Below are 25,448 nucleotides of genomic sequence, written 5' to 3' on the forward strand. Positions count from 1 at the left end.
CTTCAAATTCAATGAGCTGTAAACAGAAAACAGGGTTTGAAAAGCCTTTTATTTAGTGTACAAAACACCAATTTATCACGGTCGGTGAGATCGACACGATCACACGGATCGAAATTAGTTACTGAGTGGCAATATATCAAATTAAAATTTGCTTTTGGTGTAGGCATGGAATCCTATCGGGACTCGTGTATTTCATTGCATTACAGAGCGTTTCGTGCGGTATCTAATTCCTTCTCGTTATGGGAAACGAGAACATCCATTATATTTTTCCGCAAGCTCGAAATTGATTGCATTACCGGTGCTACTAATTGGTGGAATGGTAATTTCGTCGAATCCACTTAAATTGGGTTCCTCCTGTTCATCGTATGCCGAAAATCACGTCGTGAAACTGCCAGCGGTTGTGCAACCGGCAAACAAGTTCATCAATTCCAAAAAACTAATTACGCCCGGCAGCGACTCAACGCAGCGCCCCGATTGGACGCCGCTTGCCCAATACAATCAGTGGTTCTTTTGTTGTGTGCGCCCACCCACCCAATGACCAGAATATTTGCAACGATACTCCTCACCCTGCGTCAGTCCGAGGAAAGAAAGGCGAGAAAAAATATCCGGGCGTTGATGGCGACTTTCACCCTTTGGAGCGCTGCGTGTTGCAACTAATTGTCGTTTGGTAATCGCCATTGGGTGAACACAATGCATGGCTCGAACGGAACAAAAGTTTTATTATTGAATCAATTTCAGCGTATCCGTCGGGACGCAAGGACGAAACTCAGTGTTGATGACCAGAACGAAACAACGAAGCACCGAACAAAAGTTCGGATCGGTTGAGCTAGTTTTCCAATTACTGCGCCACCGGGCGCTACAAGCTGAGATTTGATTCCTGCCAGGCTGGTCGCGTTCGCTTTCGATCGAATTCTGATGTGAATGAAAGTTTATCGTTCTGTTTTTTCGATTCGTTGCATCAAGTGTCAATTATAGCAAGAAGAAAGTGTACAGCTGATTAACAAATAAACCCGAATTTCCAATTACGAGTTGAACCACGGCATAACGATAACCGCAATGAAGTCAATAAAACTGTTCTACAGTATCTCGAAACTATTTGGTTTGTGTCCGTTCCGACTAGATGGTGCAGTTTCACGCAATGCGACGACCGATTTCGTTAAGCAGTTGCTTCCGAGCTTTCTGGTGCTTGTGTTCTACACCTTCTGCTTGGTGAGCATCTACTGGCAGGCCAGCAACACCTCGAATACCTCCAATGTAGCCAACTGGATTCAGGTGAGGTATCATTGTTATCGCAAGTGCAACCGATGACTAACCAAAATAATATTATTTCCATTTCACAGTTTGTTCCAAATGCAGTTAGTTTCATATCGGCAATAATACTTGCTATTCGCCATAGAGCCGTTTTTAGCGAAATATTGACAATGTTCGCACTTTGTGATGAGAAAATACGATCTCTGTTCAGTATTTCGTCTACGATGGTGAACGCAAAGATGCGACGGGCATCCATGCTTGCATGCACTCGTAAGTAGTTTCAAGTCATTTGTTTTTTTTCGAAAACACCTTCTCGAAAATCTGAGAACCCCATATCGGTTTGACATGGTCATTTTAGTCTTATCAATTCCCTAGATAAGACGGAGAGGTGTGATAGAGGATAGGTCTGATAACTGCTAACTGCTACTTGCCTAATTATTTTCTAGCTTTTAGTACATTATTATGTTTAATCACAATTAAACCGTTTACCTTAAAAAGTTTGTTTTACTTATTTTATGTTCTAGTTTTTAGTACATTATCTGTTTCATTAGAATATTTCTCTACAATAAAACCATTGTACTGTATTCTATCAGTCAAACAATTTCATTTGATACCGATATTGACTTGATTGCAGAAAATACATAGTGTGTTCTCCAAATTAAGTTCATTCGTTTGATACACATATCTCAATCAATCTTTTTTGAGATGATATGGAATCAGCTATTTTGAAACGGCGGCCAACTTGGATTTTTTAAGATAAGCAGTTTTAAAATGACAGCAGAGATAAAGGTGTTTTATAAATTCGGTCAGTTCCTATTGGTCGAATTTCTATCAATATGGGACAACCCTACAGACATACAAACGTACATACAAACAGTTCAAGCTAAATAAAACCGTTCAATAAAGTAATTTGCTATTTTGTGATTGCGGCCATCTTGGATTTGGTTCTTGCATGATCTACTGTGACCTGCGTGCAATTCCGAATGAAATCGTCCAAAAAATGCAGATTTTAAAAACATGTATTTTTGATTCGAATGAAAGTTTGTATTCCGTTTGGGTTGGAGGAAATATAAGTTTTCCACAGCAATTGGAAAAATTTTGACTCAAGCGTAACTTTTGAAAAGGGCGTATCGATTTTAGTAGGAGAAATCTTTGATAATGTATATCTAAAAAACTATGAGTCGTACCGAAATAGTGTCTTAGAAAGAGTTATAGCGTATTGATGTCTAAACATGAAAAAAATAGTACTCTTTTTTTTATTTACAAAAAAAAACTTTAATTTGCAATATCCAAAATACATATTTTTTATTTTTTTTTAAATTTTTTCATATAAAATAGAAGTCATGTAGAAATTTAAAAAAATGGGTCCAAGATGGTAAAACTATTTTTGACGAACTTTGTGGAACATCGAATTTTTATGAATTTCCGAAACTTCGAATTTTTGTATGTTAACAATCATTCTTAGCCAAAAATTATGATTTCTGATGTGATTTAAAAAGCTCATTATAAATCTCCTTCTAAGTGTAGCCATTCTCGAGATATTTTAAAAAGTATTTCTAGTTTATTGTCTTTTTTATAGTAAATATTCCCTTTTTATATGTTTGTCGTGTTACACCGTCATGTTCATGAAATTTTATGAATTTGCTTATAATTTCCAACAACTTTTCCAAATACATCATTATGGTAAAAATATATGTGTAGGAGTTACGTTGAACAACTTTTGAAGACATGTGGGTTAACACGAAATGTAGCGATATTAAAAAATCTTTTTTTATCTTAATACAAACTTTTAACATATTATTCGTGTTACACAATCAAAACACGAACAGTAGAATTGAAATCCCAACAACAAATACACCTTGTTGATTCAACCGGACGTTATGGGTACAAATATAATTAACTTGTTTACGTTATGCCTAGATTATACCTGAAGTCAGGTATCTTTAAGCTACCTCTGTACAGGTATATAAGGTCAGGTACCTTTAAGGTACCTCTATAATGTATATAAAGTTACTCATATTCAAACATCGTTCATCAGTCGAACAATCTTCCTTATAGAGTGAATAACAGTATACCACAATGGACTACAAATTTTTTTTTTCGTGTTGTAGACCGTTTCCGAAAGACGGTGAGAAATGTTCATCTGAAAAACGTTTCTTAACCGTGTCAATGATTGAGAAACTTAAGTCAATGGGATGCAATATCCTTTTAGATACATCTTAAAAAATTTGCGGATCATGCCGTTTATCTGTATACTCTTCCAAACCAAAGCAGTGTAATACTGAGGAGCAGATCAGTACAGCAGTAGGAATTACTTTAGAAGAAGTACCATCAATAGTTTCAGTCATTTCAGCATCTTCGCAAAATTCCCAAAACAGCAATATACCAGAGTATTCCCGAGCGTACAAAATTGAGCTATTCAACAAGGGAATCGCCGGTATTAACGTTTCAGCAATAATGACGAAAAGACTTGGACAGGATAGTTACCCCGAACAAAAACTCAATGAAATTTCTAAAGGCATTAAAAGAAATCTATTTTCCTTTTCACATGAAGAAGACGAAGAGTCGAACTCTAAACAAAAGGCAAAAGATTTTGATGATATTATCAATCAGCTCAAGGAGAAATTTGACCACACAGAGACAACAAGATCAGAAAAAGTTAGAATTTTCACAGTTTTGCCTAAGTCTTGGTCCATGCAAAAAATGAAAGAAGAATTTGGCGTTAATAAATATATGGCAATTCAAGCCAAAAAACTGGCAGATGCCAAAGGCGTATTGTCGACACCACATAGCAAATATTGACCAAGTTTAAGTGAAGATGTTAAAAATCATGTTTTGGAATTTTATAATGACAACGATATCAGTCGATCATTACCTGGAGAAAGAGACTATGTTTCTGTAGCCAAAGATGGGAAGCGTCAACACATCCAAAAAAGGTTATTAATAACACCATTACGAGAAACTTTCAACAGATTTAAGGAACTTAATCCAAATTGCAAAATTGGATTTAGGTCTTTTGCATCAATGCGTCCGAAGCATTGCAAATTGCTGAGTAGTTCAGGAAATCATAGTCTCAAAAAATTGAATTAGCATTGAATGCAGAGAATATATGGAAAAAATACTATGTAACATATCAAATAGATCAAAATACTGTTACCTTCGTGAATGTAAAAAATGCCCAACAATGGACGAGTTTGGAAACTGGTTTCTAGATGAGCTTCAGGAACGCAATTTAATTGAAATCACTTATGCACTATGGATTTCTACTGATCGATGCGACATAGAAACTCTTGTAAAACCGGTGGAAGAATTTGTATCGTATTTTCGCGAAAAAATAGAAAAATTACTTACTCATGATTACATTAAAACACAACAGTCCATATTTCTTAACAATATAAAAGCTAATTTGCAAGAAAATGAGGTTGTTGTGATTTGCGATTTTTCCGAAAATTATTCATTTGTGCTCCGAGATGAAGTTCAAAGTCATCACTGGAACAATGATCAAGCAACAATCCATCCATTCGTTGTTTATTATAGAGATGAAAAAGGTTCTCTGGCAAACTTAAGCTTTGTAGTTATATCTGAAGTTTTAAGTCATGATACAATAGCTGTGCAAGTATTTATTTCTAAATTAGTAACATTTTTGAAACAACAAATGCAGGTAAAAGAATAAAATTCACGTCGGATGGTGCTGCATCCCAGTATAAAAATAGGAAAAATTTTGCGAGTTTAAGTCAGTTTAAGTCGAAATACGACATTGACGCTGAATGGCATTTTTTTGCAACATCACACGGCAAAGACCTTGTGATGTAATTGGTGGTTCATTAAAACGGATGGCAACAAGAGCTAGTTTGGCTAGGCAGCATGAACATCCGATTACGAGTGCAAAAACGTTATTTGACTGGGCTAGCAGGCGAAAAGAAGACTATCTTACAAAATTGTCATTTTCATATATGTCACAAGAAGAATATGATCAGGGTGTGGAAGAATTGAGTAGCATGTATGATAACACCAAACAAATTCCAGGTACCCAAAGGTATCATTCTTTTGTACTTGTACCCGAGAATGAAGTAGCAGCAAAGTTGTACTCTAACGACAATGCAGCAAGTTATCATAATGTGTGTAGAAATATAAGAAAATAATGAAAAAATTAAATTATATACAAAAAAATTGTTAGTTGATAAAAATAAATGTTAATAAAAAATAAATGCCAAAAATTCTAGTATTATTATTAGTATCTCTTAAACTCCGATAAATATAGGAATTATTTGACCAAATTGTAGAGAATTATATTTTTTTCTTTTTATAAATGTTGTGTTCTGTTGGCGCAACATGTATAACATGTTAAAAGTTTGTATTAAGATAAAAAAAAACATGTTTTAATATCGTTTTATATTAACCCACATGTGCTCAAATGATTTTCAACGTAACTCCTAAACATATAAATCAAAAATATACATCATCATGGATTTGGAAAAGTTGTTGGAAATTATAAGCAAATTCATAAAATTTCATGAACATGACGGTATAACACGACAAACATATTAAAAGGGAATATTTACTATAAAAAAGACAATAAATTAGAAATATGTTTCAAAATATCTCGAGAATGGCTGCATTTAGAAGGAGATTTATAATGAGCTTTTTTGTTTTAAATCACATCAGGAATCATAATTTATGGCTAAAAAATATTGTTAACATACAAAAATTCGAAGTTTCGAAAATTCATTAAAATTAAAGTTTTTTTTTTGTAAATAAAAAAAAGAGTACTGATTTTTTTTCTCAGTGTATACTTTTATCATGTGAAGACATCAATAAGCTATAACTCTTTCTAAGACACTATTTCGGTACGACTCATAGTTTTTTAGATATAAATTATCAAAGATTTCTCCTACCAAAATCGATACGCCCTTTTCAAAAGTTACGCTTGATTAAAAAAATTCACAATTGCTGTGGAACACTCATATTTCCTCCAACCCAAGCGGAATACAAACTTTCATTCGAATCAAACATACAAGAGAGAGGATCTTGTCACATTTCATCAAACAATATTTTTTTTTCCTTTATTGATTTAATTAGGCTAAAGTGGATAAAGAGCCACCATCAAGCAATACATTTTAAAACTATTTGAATATATTATAACTACATAATTATTAACTTAAGTCTAATTAGCTAAAACTACAGTGCAATATATAAAAAAATATAATTTATTCCACACAATAGATTAGTGCTTATAAAAAACCCAGTGTATTACTAAACTGAAATTCTTAAAGCTTCTGATAAACAAATATTCTCGAATCGTATATAAACGAGTTCAAAGTTGTATATAATCGAATCATTTATAATCGAGTCAGTATATAGTCTGTAATCGAGTTCGACCTGCAGAGCTTCTAGTATTCATTGAAGTTATTTTTTCTGCTGATTACACTGAATGCTGAATGCCTATAAAAAACGGGACGATGATCGGAAAAAGCGATCCTGAATGTGATTGAAGAGATAAAAAGCACGAACTGTATCCCAATTTATAGCCCATAAGAAATAAACAATTTCTCTATTTTTGTTTTTTTTTGTTTTCTATCTTTAACAAACGGAATTGGAATTGACCCTCATAATAGTCACAATCATCTGCGGTGGAGTTTCGAGTTCCCTGAACTACATGATGGGCGTGAACTGGAACCTGATCTGGACGCTGTTTTACTGGCTAGCATTCAGCATTCCAAAGGTAAGTGGAAATATTATTCGCGCATAAAAGCCTGCTCGAGGGGTGCTGCTGCTGCACTCAGAGGGGTGCTGCTGCTGATATCAGAGATGCTTCTTTATCGTTTTTGAGATATGATTTTTCTAAATTAACTGATGGTTCGTAAAAACAATTTCTCCGCCTTTCTTCCACTACAAAAATTCATAACTTTTGCCCTACATGACCGATTCGGATGATCGACAATCAAATTGAAACTTGAAAATATAATTTTTGCGAAAAATTTGGATTTTCGTTTCCGTAATTATGGATTGTGTTTCATAGTTTTCTCGGTTAAAGATACAGGACGCTGTATTTTTTCTTGAATACTGAGTCTTTTTTATATAACTTATCCAAAAATCAAAGATGTATTTTTTTCGTTTGTGAATCATGATTTTTCAAATTTAACTTGTCTTCAGCCTTCATTCAATATTCCTATTCAACCAGACTAGATCTATGCGACTAGAATCCATTTTTTTTCGCGAGTGTAAGTTTTTTTTTAAAAAAAAAGGCTTCAATTCTATATGTTGATTACATGAATCGGTCCAGTAGTTCAAAAGTTATGAATTCAAAAAAAAGGCATTTTTGGATGAAAGGGCAACTTTGAGACTTTGAGACTTTGAGAAATCATAACTTAAAAACGAAAAAAAAGCATCTCTGATATCGAGATATGTTATGTAAACATCCTCAGCATTCAAGAAAAAACAGCGCTATATATCCCTCTAGTCCAAAGCCATGAAAACAATAAAAAACGACTGCAATCAATAATTTCGAAAATAAAATCCATTTAATTTTCTGGTTCAAAATTTTGTAATGAAGGGCTAGCTCATAAGCTTCAATTTGATATGTCAATCATCTAAATTGGTTCAGTGGTTCAAAAGTTTTGAATTTTTGAAAACAGTTGAGAAAAAATGATTTTTTGGACCACCCTAAAATGGAAATGGTACCCTAAAAAAAATAAAACAATACGGATCTAATATTTTGCGATGAAGAACAAAACTACCACTTTTCATGGAAATCTGAGAGCCACTATATCGGTTTAGCATGGAATGGCTGTATATTAATATTATTTTTCTAAATAATATTTCGGACGCTTAAGGCATATGATGCAGAAAACAGATCTCAACATTATGCACAGGTATTATTTGGTTAATATTTTAAAAAAAATAGTTCAATTAGCTTTTAAGCTTTCTACTTTGTTACCTGTTTGATTGAAAACATAAAAAAAATCATCGAATAAAATGCTTTTCAAATCAAGCGAATGAGAATCAAACTACGGACACTATTTGTAAAAAAAAATCAAATTTCGGACAGATTGAATTCAAATTCCAGACACTTTATTTGTAATTTTTTGAACGAAAATTACATTACACTTGATTATATTTTATATTCAACTGCGAAACACTTACCAAGCAATCACAGTAACTTGATAACGATGATGAGAACTGATGAAACACGGGAGAAATTTAAATATTTATGAACGGGTAAATTCTACGTGCTCACGCTAAGCAAACGTCAAACACAAACGATAATGAGTGGATTTTGGATTTTGGATGAATTTTCTCCTACTGTGTAATAATTCAAATGTAATTCTCAAATGAAGTGATAGTGAAACCAAGGGATTACTCTAAAGAAGCAATTGTGATATTAATTTTATAGTTATATCATCAGTGCATTAGGCATTTCAAGATATTAGAACAAAGTGTCCGAAATATGATGTTGTCCGCAATATGATTCAGAACGGTACCTCGTGAATAAGTTGAAATGTAGTTCGTATGTCAAATATATTAAACGATATTTGAATGATAACATGATATAATATGAGGGGCTTAGAATGCTTAGGATGTAAGTGACTTGATCGATTTCTCTTCATCAACTTTTTCTTCAGTTAATAGCTCAACTGCAAAAACGTTCCAATTTAAGTTTGCTATATAATCCGATAGTTGAGGTTCTGATCTATCTCCCACATTGTCAAATACAGCTGGGAATGCATTTGCAGCTAAGTTATTACCAAAAGAGAGAGTCGATGTAGAGAAATCGATCAAACCAATTACACCCCTTGCATTCTAAGCCCCTCATATCATACACCTTCCAGATCAGCATTAAACGTACTTTATATATGTTTAGATATAATTTATTTATTCTAAGATTCTATTAACAAAAATCGACGATACATTGAACCTAATTTGCTTTACTTTGCAGTAAAAAAATCCAGTATGTTTCAATACGTAGATGACAGTTGAGTTATAAAAGTGTGATCGGGTTATATTAGGAACGTTGGAAAATTAGAGACGTTGGAAAGATAATATTTCGTACGAAATTGCAAACTATGCAAACCTGTGCAAACGAAGCTAAAATTGCTTAAATCACTGCTATCGTTGATTTAGTGATCATTTGTTTGAAGTTGAATCTAAATCCATTCTGAATGAATGAATATTTGGGGACTTCGAAAACGAGAGCGTTACAATGGAGACACAGGGTTTAATGCATCCAATATTGGATACGACAATATTCTACTGCTGGGGAAGAATAATCTTCAGAAGCTTTCCTGTTAATTGCACTTGATTGAAAAATCACAAAACGAAATGCATTGGATCGCAGTATTATATGAATAGAAAACATTAAAATAAACTCTTTCGCTTAAATGTAATTTTCAATTCCAAGGGGAACTGGCAAATTATTTTTCAGCAACGATAACTTTCCGGATTCTGCGCGGTGCTCGATAACCACCGAACGAAAAGAGTTGCGCGCGTGTATGTGTATGTGTGTGATGTGGCTGCTCCGATGCCTCAAGCGGAACCAATTTTCGATGTTGTTACTTTCTTGGTCGCCTTCTCAGTGGCATCACTCTCGTCCTAATTGATTCCCTTCTAGCCTAAGGTGCACAAACAGGCTCTTGGTGACATCGTTCATCAGCGCTTTCATGATAAACGAAATTAGTTTCATCACACAGCGACAACATGCTCCAATTGCTGTTCAATTATACCTGAGCGGCGCTCGCTTATATACCGATAGGTGATTCCAATATCCTGTTTTGAAACAAACTTTAAGGCTATTGAAAAAAGTTTTTGGATGAAAAAGTAACAAGTATATAACGCGTAGACATTTTACCTTTCGAATGAAGTGCTTATCATACCATTTCGTTCAGTTGTTTAAGAGGCTATTAACGCTCAAAATCTCGGTCTCCGGCGTAACGCTTTCGTTTTCGAAACTTTGATTTTACACCCCGGTATAGAAATGAAAGACGTAGTCCTACGTTAAAAGATTCTGAATCGGAGAGCACCAAATTATCTTTTTTTCCAAGCTTACGCCACTTCGAGGGAGACGCACCACGGGTTTCGTTGTTCCGGTTCATAATACTGTTCTTAATGGAGAATCGTTTTTCGTGAAGGATATGGTGTATTATAATTCACTCCCACTTGATTTAAAACGTGATTGTTCGGAAGCAATGTTCAAGAAAGGCTGCACTTCATTTTTCCAACAGAGGATTTAATTTTAAGTAATTTTGGTTGTATAAGTATAAAGTTAATGCATATGGTGTTATACCTACATGCTACCGATATGGCAAGAAAAAGGCATTAGTCATAAGTCTCTTCTTCTTCTTCAATGGCACTAACGTTCCTAGAGGAACTTCGCCGTCTCAACGTAGTATTACTTGCGTCATTTTTATTAGTACTTAGTTGAGATTTCTATGCCAAATAACACGCCTTGAATGCATTTTGAGTGACAAGCTCTAGAATACGCGTGATCACAGTGCCAGTCGGAGGAAATTTCTTTGACAAAAAATTCCCCCGACCAGAACGGGAATCGAACCCGAACACCCGGCATGTTAGTTATGACGCTAACCACTCGGCCAAGAGAGCACTTAGTCTTAAGTCATGATTTATAAATAAACTAAACTAAACTAAATACAGCTCTCAGAATATTTTGTGGTTGCATCAAAGATGAACAACAGAAAAACGAATATACACCATGTTTCTGCTATTTATTGTTATTTTATTTCGACTTCAGCCAGACTTCATTTTTATAAGTGTTAATAATCATATTTTCAATCATGTGTGATTTTAATTTCGTCGTTTTTATACTGGTGCAGATTACATACAAAAAGAAGCTCTATGTAGGTATTGATGAGATTTTTTGGGCAAAATTGCGCGCAAAAAATCTCATCGAATTTCTATCTGCGAATCGCAATTGAATGGCAACAAAATAGGTCGATTTCAGAGGCAGATGCTGACCGATAAAATGGCCAAATCATGGCCAAAACGCGGTGCGCAGGCGCAAACGATGGCCAAAACAGGATTGACGGTTAGGAAGGTTTTAATGTGTGGGATTCGCAGCGAATCTAGTATGAGCTGCTTCACTATGCCTAACCTTTATTCGGACCTGTTATTTTGCCAATTTTTTCAATCAATAGAAGATGAATTACGTTCCATCGGGATAGAGACAGACAACCCACATCGATAGTGACTCACCAGGAACTATAGGAGGGTGTTTGGTTTTTTTTATCCACCCATGAAGTAGACCTGGAACCAAACGAAATATCCAGAAGAAAACTAAAGTTCAAGTCGTGAACACATCCGCATGTTTACGAAAACATACCGTCAAGACCTCCGAGAGGCATCTAGTAATAATGCACCCGCTCAATGCAACAACAACAACAATCTTACATTATTGATGTCACTCGGTCCCATCGCCGCCGTTAAATGCGCTGCTTTATGGCACGTAAAGTTAATTACGCCAGGCACTTGGTAGCAGAGCAGAAATAAAATGCGAATTGCAGTCACAATTTGCGAATAAAACAGCTCTCGTATTGCCACCGACATCGTGCCTTACGCCAGCTACATACATTTTTAGTGTGTTAATTTTTCGCTTTGCTTCCTCAGAGCACTAAATTCGCGAAATGAACCACCCACTCAATAGCACAATTTGTCGAAGACAAGCCAATTAATTTCTAAAACCGTTGGAAATTTACAATCGATTGCAATGAACTATGTCAAAGTCACCCCCAGCAGCAGGGACATTCCGCTCGCCACTTTTCCAATTTCATCCGTTCCGTACACGATCCCAGCTGCCGCGAGGGGAAAACAAAAAATGAAAACATTTAATTTTCCGAATGACTGTTTTCACCCACCCTTTTCTCTCTATTTTTTTTATATTTTCAGTTCGGTCTACTGCTATTCAATTTCCAGTTCATCGGATGCATACTATTCCTGTCCGATCGATCGACGCTACTGCTTAAGGGTTTGAAGTAATTTCCCTATTGTTTTCCTTCCATTGTTATTGTTATTGTCCACGGACAGAGATTATATCCTGTATCCTGTTTATTCAACTTTTATTTTCTTGCAGAATGATTCCGAACGAAACTGAACAGCACAAGTTGATTTCATCGTCAGCAGGTGCAGGTAAGAAGCTGATCCGAGTCGCCACGTTGACCAACATAAAGGATCGACATGACATTTACCGGATGTATTCGATCCAAAGCGTTCGCGAGGTGGTCGAACAGCTGCAGTGTCTGGCCGCCAAAATTAACGAATGCTTTGGCAGACAGGTCGTATTTTCGCTGCTGTCGGCTTTTATCTGCGTAACTGTACAACTGTACTACCTGCTCAATAACATCGAGTCTGGTTTCGCAAACGAAGGCTGGGAAATCTACACAGCGGCTGCCTGCAGCTTATTGGTGCTGCACGGAGTTGAGTTTTGGGCACTGTTCTCCAGCGGCGAGAATGTCCGTCGCAGATGGCACGAGCTGATCTGCTATCTTCATCGGCTCAAATTCAAATCGAGCGAGGAGGACTTTAGGAGAAAGGTGAGTTGAATGCGAGTTTCCTCGGCGTTGTGGTTTGTGAATACAGATTCAGCGCTTATTCCTTTTGTTTCGAGGGAAGATAAACTTATTGAACTTATACTATCAAAAGATTAATATACAGCTGCTGGGAAAACAGTGAACATTACGATGATGCACAGGTTTTACAATATCCGCTACGGATCCAGTTTGTTCGAATTTACGCACTACATTAGCGATTGTGTGCTCTGTAGGCCGTCCATGGCGACCAAAATCCGTCCGTAATGCTCGAAAAACATTTGCCGGGTTTTCATCATTTTCATAGTATAATTTAACAGAATTAACACGTTGTGCGATGCTAAAACGATTCATATTGTAAAATGGCAGACATTCAACTAACGATATGACGCTTGGGTGACAGCTATGTCAAACGGTTGTCAGCGCAGGGCTGTATACTTTCGGAAGCCCGGAATGGAAAACCCTTTACGAGGGTCGTTCAAAAAATAAGTTTCAGTGCCTCAGGAATCGTGGAAAAATAAAGTTAGGACAAAAAACAAGGCGATTTTCGTAATCTACGTTTTATTTTCTATTTTTCTACATAATCGCCGTAACGTTCGAGGCATTTTTCATAGCGTGGCACGAGTTTTTCTATTCCGAGCGCGAAGTGCGTAGTAGTCAACTTTTTTGAAGTACAATGTAACTGTGTCACGAATTTCTTCAGTGTTATCGAATCGTTGACCGCCGAACGTCTTGTTTTTTGTCCTAACTTTATTTTTCCGCGATTTCTGAGGCACTGGAACTTATTTTTTGAACGGCCCTCGTATAAAGAGAATTCCATGGGATAAATTTATGCGTTGTTCCAAGTTTGTTTAAAACATTATTGAAATAGTAGGTACATGTAAGAAAGAAGCTGGACCTATTCACCTACATTCGCAATTAAAGTTTTCGAAGGGCTACTGAGAGAGCGATTTCTGTTTTTATAAGGTAAATGATGTTGGTTTGTCCAATTTAAGTCCAACTAGTAAATGCAAATCGATTTTTCTTCATGAAAATAACATATAATCAAGACAAGTTTGGGTTTGTTGAAAAGCCCAAAGTCTCTAGTTGCTAATAATACCATGAAGTGTTCAAATTATAAATTTTTTTATGTTTTTAACAATTTCTTTCAAAGAGAAATTATTATCATGGTTTGCCCGGTTTTAGAAACCGGACAAACCAAAAATTATTTTTCAAAAGAAATTCGAGTAGATTTTGCATTTCACATTGCTTGAGTTTACTGTCATCATATTGAACCATTCATAATATAGATTTTCTTCAGGATACAACCTTTTTTGGTCATTCTAAGGGTGAGCACTCAACACAGTAAATTCTCGTTCTCGTTCAGTATGAGATGAAGCTGGCCCCAATGTTCGTAATGGTTCAATCCTGTTCTATATCGATGGGTCGAAGATGGGTAACAGGGATCGATAAACGTTTCTATGGTGGTTCGACACTCTTCCCTTCTCTCTAAGGGGAGGCTGCCATACAAATGAAACACAAACTTCTGCATAACTCGAGAACTAATCAAGCAAATGGAGCCAAATTTGGGATGTGAGGGTTTTTGGGTACGAGAAATGTTTCTATGATGGTATGACACCACTCCCTCCTCTGGAACGGAGAGAGGGTCCCATAAAAATAATACACATATTTCAACCAAACATGACAATTGAAAAATTTCGGAAATCTCTGAAGGAAAATGGGAAAAATTTTAAAAATTCAATTCGCATATGTTCCACAATCACATATTGACAAGCGTTGTTAGTCCATTTGATGTTTGCGCTAACGAAATTGATCTTCGTTCGAAAGTGACAATGGATTTCAGTGTGATAAAACGCACTCCTATATTGTCTTCGTCTTCAAATTTATTCTTATGTTTGGAAACATTTGAATACCTGATTTGACACAGGTGCGCTGAACTAGAGCATTCAAAGAACTGGACAAATCAAGATCATATTTTCGACTGGACAAACCAAAATAATTTACCATACACATTTTGACATGAGACAGCTCTACTGAAGTACAGAGCAAATCAAAAGTCATGAAACTCTTCAGTCTTAAGGTGACCATAAATACGGATACTACCAAACAAACAAGTGACCATTACCCCATGTGTCATCATGTGCTTGCGAATATATGATTATAATATCCACCTTGATCATCCATCGTATTACGAAAATGGAGTTGCGTTATTCATTGTTGTATAGTAAGGAGCTGCTCGTATGTTTAAATACAAGGTTCAGATATAACACAAGCCGGTTGAGCTTCTTTCTTTATACTACATGGGCTGAAAAGTCCCGGGATTTCTCAATAGAAGGCGTAACTAGAAATGAACAAGATTCATTTTGAGAGGCTCATCCGTCGCTAGCTTATGTTTGAAGTTTCATCACATTTCGTTTATTTGTTCACAAACTACAGTTGTTTTAGTGTCACTACCTGAACATTCGTATGGAAAATGGAAAAAAGAGAAATATCGTATTTTGATCATACATTGTTTTTTGATGGGAAAAACTTCTGAACAATCAATGCAGTGGTTGACGGAATGTTTTTGATCTTCTGCTTCTTCGAGAACAACAATTTATCGGTGGTTTAGTGAATTTAAAATGGGTCGTACAAACACCGCAGATACACCGCGCTCTGAAAGGCCAAATGAGGCTACGAATCCAGAAATCGTAAAACAAGCGCACCGACCCGTTTCGAACGATCGTAAAATTGAGTTACGCGAGTTAGCTGAGACCGTAGACATTTAAAAAAAACGAGTGGGATACATTTTGCACGACATTTTGAACATGAAAATGCTATCCGCGCGATGGGTGCTGCGTTTCCTGACCGTCGACCAAAAACAGCAGCGCGTTGATGATTCAACAACCGGTTTGGCGTTATTGAAGCGTAATCGAATGGACTTCTTTCGACGTTTTGTGACAATGGATGAAGCGTGGATCCATTACCACACTCCTGAGACAGTCTGCAGAGTGGCGTTATGGCATATTTCGAAGACTTAGACGTTTGATACTACAGAAAAGGAATCGAAATAGTGGAAACTCGCTATACCAAGTGTATTGCCCTCGAAGGAAACTATGTTGAGGAATAAATACAGCTTTGCCCATTAAACGATTGTTTTCATAAAAAATCCCGGGACTTTTCATCCCATGAATTATGTATGTCTCGGATGAATGTTACTTCTAGCGCATATTCTTTTTTTTTCGAATTGAGAGGCTAACTATGTTCTATTATAGATCTCGGAGAATCTCGCTTTTATTTTTTCTCTTGAAAAATATTTCCATATATATTTCACTACACCTATTTCAATAGTTCTTACCCTCAATGGCCAATCCTAAGTGTCTGGGGCCATGATCAATAGAATACTCTTTATCATCTTCATGCTTTCCATACGGAAAAGATGCTTTATCATGCACGGATTGCTATACCTGACATCCAGTGAGTCCTTCGTATAATCACACAAAGCAACACCTTATCGTACCTCATGCGCAGGCTGACGAGACGGTGCTCCACCAAGCTTCCATCACACGCGGGCAACGCTCTGCAGAGAGGTTGTTCAGCCACGAATTGGTCATGTATCCCAATCGCCTTTTGACTGTCTCAAGCGGAAAAAAGACCTTCAGTGCCTTTTATCCGAACCTATTTTGGCCTATATAAAGCTAACCTAACCTCTTCAAGCTCCGGTACCACTTACATGAAGATTATACCCCTGCTTGATGGAATACCTCCTTTAATAGGTCCTCGTGTTATCGGCTCATCATTGAAGCTCAACGCTTAACACGTTCAAAGCGACTTTTCTGAGTTCCTTGCGGAGCCCAACTTGCGGATAAATTATAGAATGAAGATCAATCTTAGTTTGTGGACAACTCTTACATGATCTAGCAATATTTTTTTTTAATTTGAAGATGAATTGATAACAATAACACATGGCAAAGTCATATTATATGGGTTTTTCAAAAAGCTGCAGTACAAACCATGCGCACTATAAATTAATAAAAAGTGTAGTATAAACATTATGATGATATGGTTATAATTTTATTATTTCACTACATATCCTACAATTACACTTAGGTGCCTATTCCAACGACTATTCGCATAGCTTTTAACGTAGGACTACGACTTTAATTTCTATACTGGTCTCGAAAACGAGAACATTACATTGGAGAAACAAGATTTTGAGCGTGAATACCTCTTTTTCGGCTGAACGAAATGGTATGATAATCACTTCATTCGAAAGATAAAATATCTACGTGTTATATGATTATTACTTCTTGTAACTTGTATCAATTGCTTAAAAAGTGCTTTGAAAGCATGCTGTTGAAATCACAAAAATCTGTATATAATCTGGTGCTAGCTCAGAAATCAGAAAAGTCTGATGGAAAAAGAGTAGGGCATAGCCGCCTAGAAGAAGCCGAAAAATATAATCGTTGTTGGCAAACAATCCGCCGCTGCTACCAGGGAGTAAAAAAACAGCAAACGCTGCCCAAAAAAGCCAAACTTGCTGGTGTCAAAAGTTGGGGCGATCAGCAAGAAGAAAGCTGTTGCTACTACCGGTGCAGCTTCCTTAAAGCAAAAGTCAACTGAATCCTCAGAAACCGCTGCACAGAAGCCAAAGGGAGCAGCAGCGGCTTCGAGAAAAGCTTGCGTCGCCACACATCACGCTCAACATGAAAGATTTTTTTTTTATCAGCAAATCAAATCCGGTTCTTTTCAGAACGCAAAAATGCTTTGAAGCGAAAGAGTTTATTTTTTGTTTGGGTTTTACACTTATAATACAATACAGCGACCAAAAACATTCTTTTTGTAATTTATTCTATCAAGATGCAAATGATGCTAATAACAGGAAAACTTCTGAAAATTATTGTTCCTTAAGGTAGGTTTTGAGTTCCCGTGAACGCGGACAAACACTTTTTTGTTAATAATTCATCAGTCCATATATAAAACGCGACTAAAACATCTTGAAACGATAGGAAGAAAAATTTTCTAGTTGAAAAACATGTTTAAACACAATTCATATTGATAAAAATGAATTAATTCAATATTTCACAACAGTTATGAATTTCCACCGTGGAATCGAGATGTTGATGAACTCAACATAGTTCACCGACTTCGGTGAACGTGAACGTGAAAACAGTGGTGAATATAGACGTCAAAATATTTCCACGTTCATGTTCACGTTCGAATGTCCCAAGGCATTCTGAAAATTATTTCACCGTGAACTATAAAAGGATATGTTTAGCAATTCTCAAGTTTTCAATGAAAATTTTGATATGGATACAATTTCAATCAATCGGATCTCTGCGCGGATTAAAAAACTTCGTTGGTTTGGGTTGATTCGTGAACAACTGTATATTTTATCCGAATAACTTTATTGAAGATCGATGTTTATTTACTTCACGTTCACTGTCGAAATTTTAATATGAACGTGAACGTGAACAAAATCATTCTATTCACCACTATTTTTTGAGTTGTTTGTTCGCAATGTAGTTCACCGTGAAATGATTGTCCTATTCCACCACCTGTTCAAGTTCACGTTCACAGGAACTCTAAACCGGCCTTTACCAGTAAAATACAGTCTTCGTCTTCTATATTCTCTGAATAGTACTGAAATTTTAGGGTTGTATTGACACAGAAACGTTATGTATTGTACAAACTGAATTTTCCAAAGCAATATTACGTCATTCGGGAACTAACAGTTCAAAGCAAACTTGCGTTCTGCAGCGAACAAAATCGACGAGACCGCTGTATAGTCGACCTGAAGGATCAAAAAACATGAGTGTCTGATGATTTATTATATCATTTGAGACTTGGTTGACTGTTCGAATCTCAATCAGCGCAAGGGATTCAAACACTTAACTAAAAAAACAGGCAAAAATGTTCTATCGGTCGCAGCAACGGTACGTTGGAAGGGTTGTCGGTCTTCGGTACAACAATTTTCTTCACCCAGTCAAACCTCCAGTGATCTCTGAGCATTATGAGCCGAGACCAGGTCTGGGCAAAAGACCACATACTCCTCCGCGTGATACTTCTTAAAGAAGGTGGCAACTTCCGGCAGGCACTTCGTACTGTATATCTCTCTGTTTACCGCAAGCCCCGAAGAAAAGAACATCGGCTTTGATATTTTCATCTTGTTGATCGTATCTCCTGTCATTCGTTACCGTCCAGCCTCAAGTAGGTCTCGTCATTCATTATGACCATGGCGACGCTTTCGACTTTCTCCAGAGAGGAGAGGATTTTGCAAATGCCGGATCGACTATATGCGGCGGACACGAAGTGCCTCGCGATGTCCAAGGGCCTCACGATGTCACGATGCTGTTGCCAACTTTTAACGTGGTCATTTTTTTCTGTACACAACAGTGTTGCTAATATTGACGATGCATAGATAGATTCACCACCAGGTGGCAGGGTAATTGTATGAAAAATCGCTAATATCAGTCCATTTTTTAAACGGTTTTATTTCGCTTGAGCAGTTTGTTTGTCTGTTACTAGAATCCCATATTAATGGAAATTTGATCCCATTCTTATTGACATTATCGCACATTATTATTCACATTATTCATTATTCATTATTCATTATCGCTTGATCTGAAATTTGGAAGGTACCTTTATCTCTGCTGTCATTGTGAAACTGCGTATTCCATGATCTTAAAAATCCACGATTGCGGCCGCTTCAAAATGGCGGACTACATTTTTTCTCATAAACTCATCAATATGGGTATCAAATGAAAGAGCTTTACTAGTAGAACACAGTAGATCATGAAAAATGCAAATCCAAGTTGCCCGCAGTCACAAAATGGCCAATTACATTATTTCATGCAACACCTGCATATAGGTATTAGATGAAAGATCCTTTATTTATGTTGTCATTATACAGCCATTCTATTTTAAACCGATATAGTGGTTCTCAGATTTTCGTGAAACGTGCTATATTTGTTCTTTATCGCAAAATATTACACCCGTATTTTTTTGTTTTTTTAATAGGCTTTAATAGGCATTTCCATTTTAGGATGGTCCAAAAAATCCATTTTTTCACCTTTTTCCCAAAAATGACTTTTTTCGTAAATTCATAACTTTTGAACTACTGGGCCGATTTCGACGATCGACATATAAAATTAATGGAAATTAGTAGGATTGTTTTTAGAAAAACATAAAATTTTAAATTTTGTTTTCGTAATTATTGAGTGTGTTTGTTTTTTGTTGTTTTCAACGCTTTGGACTTGAGAGCGCTATATTTTTTTATATTTTTTTTAAAGGTGAGGATTTTTTACACATATCCAAAAATCAAAGATGTGATTCTGTTCGTTTTTAAGTTATAAGTTTTCAAAGTCAATCAATGGTCAGAAAAATCATTTTTTGCCATTTCTTCCAAAAATGACTTTTTTAAAAATTCATAACTTTTGAACTACCGGACCGACTCAGATTTCTCGACATATAAAATTAAAGCCAATAAGCTATTCTTTTTTGAAAAAAATATTACACTTGCGAAAAAACGGATTCCAATCGCATAGATCTAATCTAGTTACATAGGAATATTGAACGAAGTCTGAAAACAAGTTAAATTTGAAAAATCATAACTCAAAAACGAAAAAAGACACATTTTTGATTTTTATATATGTTATGTGAAAAGCTCAGCTATCAAGAAAAATATAAAAAAAGCGCCCCCTATCTTTAACCGAGAAAACCATGAAAAACATGAAAAACACAATAAATAATTACTGAAACAAATATCCATTTTTTTCGCAAATGTAAGATTTTTTCAAAGAAGACTAGACCATTGCCTTCAATTTGATATGTCGATCATCTGAATCGGTCCAGTTGTTCAAAGGTTATGGTTTTTTCAAAGCAGTGTTTTTTGTAAAAAGGGGGAAATTTTTTATTTTTTTAACCATCGGGGAACTTTGGAAATTCATATCTCAAAAACACCCTAAAATGGAAATGGGCACCCTAATGAAAAAATAAAGAAAAACCGGTTCCAATATTCTGCGATGAAGAACAAATATAGCACTTTTCACGAAAATCTGAGAACCAGTATAGCGGTTTGGAATGGCTGTATAATTATGCGTATTTCATAATAACGAAAATAACTAAACTAAAATCGTGTTGCACATCGGATATTCCATTAGCCGCAGTTACTGGTTCTATCATATGCCCCACTATTTTATTTTAGTCTCACATCGTGGTAAATAGGATTCCAGCAGAGGCCAATGGAAACCAATTACCAATGGAAAACAAAATCCTAGCTGAAAAGGAAGCAGCGAAAACCACCCGAAATAATTTTCTAATCTGGAATTAAAAACAGTAGTTTGCCCTCGGAGGTCTCGAAACCCGTAAATATCGAGGATGATAATAATAGTAATGAAGTAATGAATAGTAATTCATTAATGCCGTGAACTATTTCTCATATTCAATACATTTGTTTAAACGATTAAAGCATGGGGCTGAATAGTATCGATTAAATGACTGATTACATTACTTCAATTTATTTAACAAAACATTGTTAGGCGGATGAACTGATTGCGGTTATGTCATTCTCTACACTTGACATCACCGCCTATGGATTATTTCCGATAAATTTGTCTGTCGTTTCCGAGGTGAGTAATATTTGTTGACATATGTTTAGTTTATAAATTTGAAATTTGTTTAAAATTTACAGATCCTGTCTTCGATGACAACATATTTGATAGTGTTAATACAATTTAAACAAACGGAGAAAAAAACTCCTCACATAGCGCACGGCATTACGAACCGTCAATTCGGTCCCCTAGCACCTTACTAAATTCACGGCAATTCTTACAGGTTGGGACACAACACACGAGTCAGAATAAATTCATTCACACTTACCTGTTTCAATGTCAATGTCGGTGTAACATTCAGAATTTTTTTTTTCGTTCTACACCCGTCGTACATGCCGATTGATCTCGAACTAGGCAGACGCTATTATCGCATATATGATGTCCGATTCACCCAGGATCAGCGCTTGTGGACTGTTTCCGATTGATTTGACCATCGCTATCGGAGTGAGTTTATTTGATGTTATCGAAAGCCCTCTACATTCCCGATACTTACAGATAGTGTCGTCCATCACAACCCATCTGATCGTGCTCAAGCAGTTCAAAAAATCCGAAGAACAAAACAATAAACCCATAGACAGGAAGATTTCACTGGCACCATTGAAGTTCAACAGTTTACCGACAATTTATAACGATTAATATGTTTGTAAGTGTGAAATGTCAAATTAATTAAACTAGTGAATCAATCGATTGGAAAAATTAAATTTGCAACAGTGCTCGACTTGATAATCCCGGTAAAAGCTGACAACCATTATCTGTAGATGACAGTGGTGCGGATCGATTTTGCTCATCAGTATGTTCAGCTTCGTTCCTAATCTGTAAATCGATCCAATCTCATCCGAATCACATTTCGAGTAGATTCATCTACCGTCTGTTTTGCCTCTCTGCAGCTCTGAATGAGGAAATAAATCGGAAATAGGATTTTACTCTACCTGTATCGAGAGAAGCTGTAGAAAGCGACAGGAAATATAAGCAGACAGTCCCTAGATCTCGAGAATAATCCGTTCACTGCGATTTGTTTCCCATAGACCGGTTTACTTATTTGCTTCTTTCTTCCTATCGGGAATTGGAATAGCGTTTCATACGTATTGGACCAAATTGAGGCGATAGGTGATTTTTCTCAAAAGGTAGTTATTCCTTCTCAACTTTCACTTCTACACAAACACACGTAACTCACGGAAATTGAACGCAATTAAATAATAAAAGAAATGATTGCCCTCCTCAAATGTCCAAGTTCTAAGAACTCGTCACAAGCTCCTCAAACTTTGCTAACCAAGGTGATGGATTCACATGAATTCATTCCGGGCTTGATCTTTCCACTTTAACTTGTGGTTGAATTCAATTGAACCAAAAGACTTTAGCGAAGTTTAATTTCGTAATGCCTTCGCGGGAAATTCATTACACAGGATTCAACCTTCCAAATCATCTCCTCCCCACTCACCGCATCGCACTGGACCAAACAGCGGCTAATTGAAAATCATTCCAAAACATCCTAATCAGTTGGAGCTTTCTCACCGCAGAAAGTCGCTTTTTAATCTTGTTATCTAGGATTGTAGCCCGTTTCGCGCCTTCCATTTTTCAGCTAGCCCATCAGTTCCGTCAGAGGGAATTTCAGTCGAATGAGTTTAAAGTTTTGTAAAAACTCGTGACGGGTGAGCGAAAAGGGGAACTTGCGCCTTATCGCAGCCTTAACTTGTTTCTATCGGCGAGTTTTTTTTCTATTCGCACCCTTTTTATCAATGTTTGAGTTTTTGTGTTTGTTCATTCGTTGGGAATCCCCAAATCCGATTTCACTTATTTTATTTGCATTGAATTCAGTCCAGGCGAATCCAACCCCGAACCACCGATGCATTAGTGGCTCAGTAGGGTGTCGGCGTGATGGTTCCGCGCCATCACTTCTCTTCCTAGGATGGCAAACTAGGGCTGATGAGAGCGTCGGCGCAAAGAAAGTCAAATGTCATCCATTAGAAGTCGACGTTCAGAATTGCATAACAAATCACATTTGTGCGTTTTGTCGAAGTCAACTTTCGTTGAAATTTAGCTTTCAAAATTTAGCAAATATTCCTAGAATATTGTTTTCCTCAATCGCGAAATATGTCTGTGGGTGGATGAAAGAATGGTATATTCAATATATGTTGAATATTTGTTTTAACTTATGCCAATCTGTTGTAGCTGCCAAAATTCTGCGTTTTGAGGCGGTTATGTAGTCAGAAATTGATGCTCTCGTAAAAAACAAACGGCTCCATATTTTTTCATGTTTTTTTATGAGCAAATTGCAACGAATCCTAATTTAGTTTAAAGTCAAGATAACGATATAGTATATTCGACAAAGTTTCAGATCTTATTGTATTATGGAATCGTCGTTCAAGACGTGAATTTCCTATTCTTCATAGTTTCTGGAATATATAACATTTTTATGTTGAACTTCCTGTTTTACTTGTAACATTTTTGTGAGTAGATTCTCGCATTTGCAATGTTTTTGACATGTTTCTCAATAGAAAAAAACAGAGCATGTCAATCTCGATAATCTACACACAAAAATGTTACTAATTAAGCATTAATAGTAAATTTTCAAAGAAATCATGAAAAAGTTGTTGTTCGAAAAACTTTTCCCTGTAAAAGTGTCCATCTTCCGATGTATGGGTGACTTGTTGGAGATTGTATGGGCTATTCATACCTTTTTTTCCACAATTTTCAAAAAACATGTTTTCGAGAAGTGTTAATTTAAATTTCCTAAATATTTTTTTCGATTGATTTTTTTTTTAATTTGTTTAATATTTTTAATTATATCATAGATAATTTCCTACATTGCATTATTTTACTAAAATTTTGTAGGTCTGAGATATTTTGTGAGAAATTTTAGTTGGAAATTTTGAGTTTTCTTAAATTTTTTTTTGAAAAATCTTTCAAAACTGTAAGATCTACAAAATGTTGGTTAAAGAATGAAATGTATGAAATAATTTAACTTTTCATTAAAAAATATCAAACAAATTTTTGAAAAAAAAAATTATTGGAATTTTTTTTTTAAATTAAAATTCATTTTTTTTCTCGAAAACATGTGTTTTTAAAAATCTGAAAAAAGAGATATGAATAGTCCATACAATTTCCAACATGTCATCTCCTTCATCTCATCACACTTTCTGTTTGATGTTTGTATAGTGGGCACCGATTGCTGACAAGCGTAGTGCGAACATGAAGAGTCTTTCTCAAGACATGGAGTTTAGTTTAAGTTGTCCTCAAAGGCTTTTCTCAAGACTGGATACGAATGAACTGCAAAGGTTTAAAGTCTCTATAATTAAACACAACCACTACAGTACCCCCGGGTTGCATGTATTTGCTATGCCGATTTCCCCAGGCACCTTGGATTTGAAGTCTGTGTTGGGGGAACCGTATTTCGCTGCTACTGTGGCTGCTCCTTTTGGTCGGAACCTTTAATTTTTTTTCGGATGTAGGGAATGAAGTGAAGTGTCCGAGTATTTTGGGTATTGCTTGAGGTATATTAGATGATGTATTTTCCATTTTTTTAGTGCACGAATAATTATTATGCTGTTGAGAGCTGGATGCTGTCTGAAAATCGGTACCTTGCTGGTGGTACCGATTCTGAAGCAACGAGGTGTCGCAGAACAAATTCCAATGAATATTTTGAAACTTTGGGACAATACCTAGAGCGTTACATAGGGGAAAATATAGAGGCGTTACACAGCATTTTGGATTATTTTGTTAAAGAAACTTTTTATGCTTACTCATCTGTACTTTTTCTTCCAAAAATCTGTACCACCAAAAATATTCGTTGTAGAGAAAAATCCATTTTATACCATAAAAATACTCATTTATTTACTACTAATTTCACATTTACATTTCATTCATCATTCGTGTGTTTGATGATGTTTATACATAGTTTGTCCGAATCTAGATTGCATACAATCATTTATTATATTTTCGAGCTGCCGCACCAAGCGATACTGCAGCGTAAGAGTAATCATGTACCTTAATGTAGCTTTGTTCAAATGTAAAAAAAATCATCCGCGGAAAAAATATACATATACCAATCTGTACTTTTTGATGAAAATCTGTA

At 35.9% G+C, this 25,448-nt stretch overlaps 1 protein-coding gene and 1 pseudogene across 4 annotated transcripts in view; one reads left to right on the forward strand and one right to left on the reverse strand.

Annotated features, from left to right (window-relative positions):
- The window catches only part of LOC129775497 (dipeptidase 1), a 509,186-nt gene that overhangs the window by 372,913 nt on the left and 110,825 nt on the right, over positions 1 to 25,448 (reverse strand). The window lies entirely within an intron of this gene.
- On the forward strand, positions 1,057 to 22,012 carry LOC129774292 (uncharacterized; annotated as a pseudogene).

Source organism: Toxorhynchites rutilus, chromosome 3 (genome assembly GCF_029784135.1).
Source record: "Toxorhynchites rutilus septentrionalis strain SRP chromosome 3, ASM2978413v1, whole genome shotgun sequence".
NCBI classification, from domain to species: domain Eukaryota; kingdom Metazoa; phylum Arthropoda; class Insecta; order Diptera; family Culicidae; genus Toxorhynchites; species Toxorhynchites rutilus.